The 3,942-nt window shown below is 35.6% G+C and overlaps 1 non-coding gene across 1 annotated transcript; it reads right to left on the reverse strand.

Moving 5' to 3' along the window:
* Positions 1–1,550: 1,550 nt before the first annotated feature.
* TRNAE-UUC (transfer RNA glutamic acid (anticodon UUC)) lies at positions 1,551–1,622 on the reverse strand. Its single transcript has one exon. It is a non-coding gene; the product is annotated as a tRNA-Glu (tRNA).
* Between the last annotated feature and the right edge of the window lie 2,320 nt (positions 1,623–3,942).

Consider the following 3,942-nt stretch of genomic DNA (forward strand, 5'->3'; position numbering starts at 1 on the left):
AAATTTTATTTTAGACGAAAAGTATCAGTGCTGACATCTGCACCCCAAATTTGCCCACAAATAGAAGGGATGGCCCTTTGAATTACAGTACTCTCTCTCTCTCTCTCTCTCTCTCTCCGTCTGTGTTTGCTGCTTTCTGCTACTGCAGGCTTGTCTAGAGCGAATGTACTATACCCCCTGACGTCATTCCGTTTCATTGATATCGATTTGGGGAACGGGCATATATGTGTGTGAGCGCGTGGAACTCCAGGTTAATGCACGAGGCGGGAAAAGGGCTCGTGAATGGGCCAAGTTTATTTATCTCTTGTTGTAAGACTGGCTGTACCGGACCTCATCACTAAACATGGTTGAGGGATAAATTTAACCTCTACGGAAATGGGGGATTTTTCTACTTTTTCGTATCCATTGAGGGGTCACGCATCAAGGAAAAAAATGGTATGCAGTGGGAAAAGATGAAGTGAAGAAAAAGAAAAATCAATCTTGGGTGCAAAGAGACGAAATTTTTTTCGATGCATTTGGTGATATCTTTCTGCGTGGACACTGTACAGTTGATATAACTATAATAAGAGAAGAAAAATCCATCAGTGAAAGATATGTTTATAAACCTACAGAACCTAAATGATAATAATACAATGTGTGACCACAGTCGGTATTTATGCTAACTCATTCCATTTTTAAATGTCGCGCCATCTATTGGTATCAATGGCAATTTTAATTGTTTAAACAACGCACCAGTTGCGTAATAACCCCCATTTCGATAGTGAGTCCTTCAACAGCTTCACAAATCTCATAGAAAATAAATATTAAAATGTCACGAGATTGTACTAAATATACAAATTAAGTAAGGTTACACTTAATTTACATTTTTTTTTTTTTTTTTTTACAAGGAATTCCTGATCAGTTTTGGGAAATATCACTTTATTGAGTAGTTATTCCATTTGTTAGATGTAAATAAATGTATTCGGTAGATAAGGGCTCGTGAATGGGCCAAGTTTATTTATCTCTTGTTGTAAGACTGGCTGTACCGGACCTCATCACTAAACATGGTTGAGGGATAAATTTAACCTCTACGGAAATGGGGGATTTTTCTACTTTTTCGTATCCATGTTCTATACATGTAGAATTCATTTCATATTCGTAAGAGTATTTTTTTGGAAAATAAAAAAAAAATGCATTTCATAACTACGTTTGAATGTATAAAATGTTAAAGTAAAATCAAGATAGCTAGCATTGTTTGAGATTCCTGCTTGGGGGGGGGGAATTAACGTTATGAATTTTTGAGTGTCAAACTAGTCATTCGGTAGTCAAATTGATCGGTATTTGAGACGACGTCCGTTTGACTTATTGCAAAAAAAAATTTAATAACAGAGGTTTTGTTTCTTATTTAGTTTTGAAGAATAAATTAGTGTTCAAATTAGATTTTATTTTAAAATAAAGAAATGAAACAGTTCTAAAATAAAATCAGTTTATATTGATAATTTATAGAAGTATGAATAAAGCAGAAGTAAAAGGCAAAAAGAATGGGAATTTGGAGAGAAAAAAATAAGTTTTTCCCATGCCGGGAATCGAACCCGGGCCTCCTGGGTGAAAGCCAGGTATCCTAGCCACTAGACCACATGGGATTGTGTCTGTTTTTTGTTGATTAACTCTTAAATACCCTGTATCCGAATAATTTTTTTTTTTTTATTTATGTAAAATAAAATACATTTCTTAATATAGGCCATTACAGAATAATCTGCGATAATTTATTGAAATTAAAGCTCAATTATGACTACAGGTTTTCGAAATACAGTGGCTGATGAGTGGGTTAGAAAATATGAAAGCCAAAACTTGATTACGGTATTAATTATATATTTTGTACAATAAAAATTAGATTGGTAAGTCAAAAACTAGTGCACATTCGCTTCAATTGAGATTATTGGTTAAAATTTAACTCGAATATTTCAGTAATCTTCACTGACTGATGTTCTAAATGAAAAAGTAAGGTATCGCCATCTAGCGTTGAGGTTTAAAACAACAATAAATTTCAACTATTGGTGATACAGAATAGGTGGAGGAGGGGGTGGGATTCGAACGAAGCATTGTGTACAATAAATTTTTTTTTCTTTCCCAAATATACTCTTTCCTAAATTATACACTTAACTCCTGTTCATATATATACGATTAAGCAATCTCTAGAGATAGTGCTCGAATTGGAAAATATTAATAACCAAAAGTAATACATGTATTTAGCGATAACAACAAGATTAAATGCATGATTTTTCATTAGCATAATTTGGATTTTTGGAAGTTATTAGGATTTTATTAGTAAATTAAAATAATATTATAGCATTAATTATAATTAGTACCTATTACTCATACTTATATTTGAGTATATAGTTATTAAATAACAAAGAGCTACAAGGCTCAATTGATCCAATGTTTTATCAATATTTAAAATATATAAGAGATTACCTCATTGCTTCATAGGATGTCTTCTACACCATACTTTCCAAATAATATCGATTAAAAATAGTTAAAAAAAATTAAAATTAAATGTGTTCCTCACTCTTCGTTAGATGGACTGACACCCACCCCTGGGATCAAAGCCAAAGGCCCCAACCCGACCCCAGACATATCAACCTCCCCCCCCCCCCCACGAAACTCAGAGTGACTGAAAACATTATGTCTGATATGCTATACCGTAAAAGTACACTTTAAAAGTTAAAATTTTGATAAAAAATGCGGCGATGAAATAAAACCAATTTGGACGTGTTTTGATTGCTTACACTAATAAAAGACTTCCATCTCCGGTGCAATATGGATTTACACGTGCCAATGGTATGGAGGATGCAATTGTTTCTTTTCTAGCATCGCAGGCGGAGGCTACAACTAAATATTTGCTTTGCCTCACTGTGGACTTCAAAGGCTTTGGTGGCAAAGTGCCACCTCTTACACGCTTTGGTGGCAAAGTGCCCTGGAGAGGTTCCGTGGGGCTGAAGTGTTAAGAGCAATATTTCTCACATAATTCCATAAACGTCAAGCAAACTCCAGGTCTCAATGTCTAAAACACCTCAGATGTTGCTGAGATGTTTTAGATGAGATGCCCCCGATCAGCTAGATAGGGGGCGTCCTCCATTGATCAAATATCGAGGGCAGCCCATTAAGTATAATTCCACAACTAAGTTAGGCCTAAGTTAGGGGGGGGAAGGTTGATGACACCGTAAATTTTCTGCCACATATAAGGTGCAAAAAGGAAAATGTAAATCAATTCTAGCAAGATTACAATTAGTAACCAGAAAGGAGTGGGGTCTGAGAGGTCACTCTCTCAGAATATATTACAATTGTGTCTTTTTGTCTATTATTACTATTGGTGCTGGTGGTTGGGGCTATAGAGCTACTAAGTCTACTGCGATTAAACAGTTGTTACAGGCCCAGTGTGCTGCCCTCCTGACGATGTCTAGAGCATGTAGGACTACATATACTGTGGCTTTACAGGTTCTGTTGGGAAAACTATCAGTACATTATGAGATCCAATACAATAATTATCTGAAGAAAGTACGCCCTATTTCCTTGGAAGATGTGCATCTTGATTTGAGTGGTTCTTTGGCTTCTGAAAGGAAAAGCCTGCGTTCCATCTACATTGAAAAGTGTCAAAGGGAATGGAATACTTCAGATCTTGGTAGTGTAACGAGAGAATTTTTACCTTTAGTTAGAGAGTTCAAGAAGAATTTTTATGGTTTTCTCCAGGATTGATTGGCACATTCCTGCTGTCGAGTCATGGCTGTCTCCTACTACATTTTGTCTGTGTGAGGCTGAAGAGAACGTGGATCATATCTTATTTGATTGTCACTACAATTATACTATAGACAAGAACTTCAACTTACTGCAGGACACTTCACTAGTGAAAATAAACCTTTACCTGTTCGATCTCAGGTAGCAATTAATGCTCTTAATACATTT

Source organism: Mastigoproctus giganteus, chromosome 10 (assembly GCF_048544385.1).
Source record: "Mastigoproctus giganteus isolate SK-2022 chromosome 10, ASM4854438v1, whole genome shotgun sequence".
In the NCBI taxonomy this organism is placed as follows: Eukaryota; Metazoa; Arthropoda; class Arachnida; order Uropygi; family Thelyphonidae; genus Mastigoproctus; species Mastigoproctus giganteus.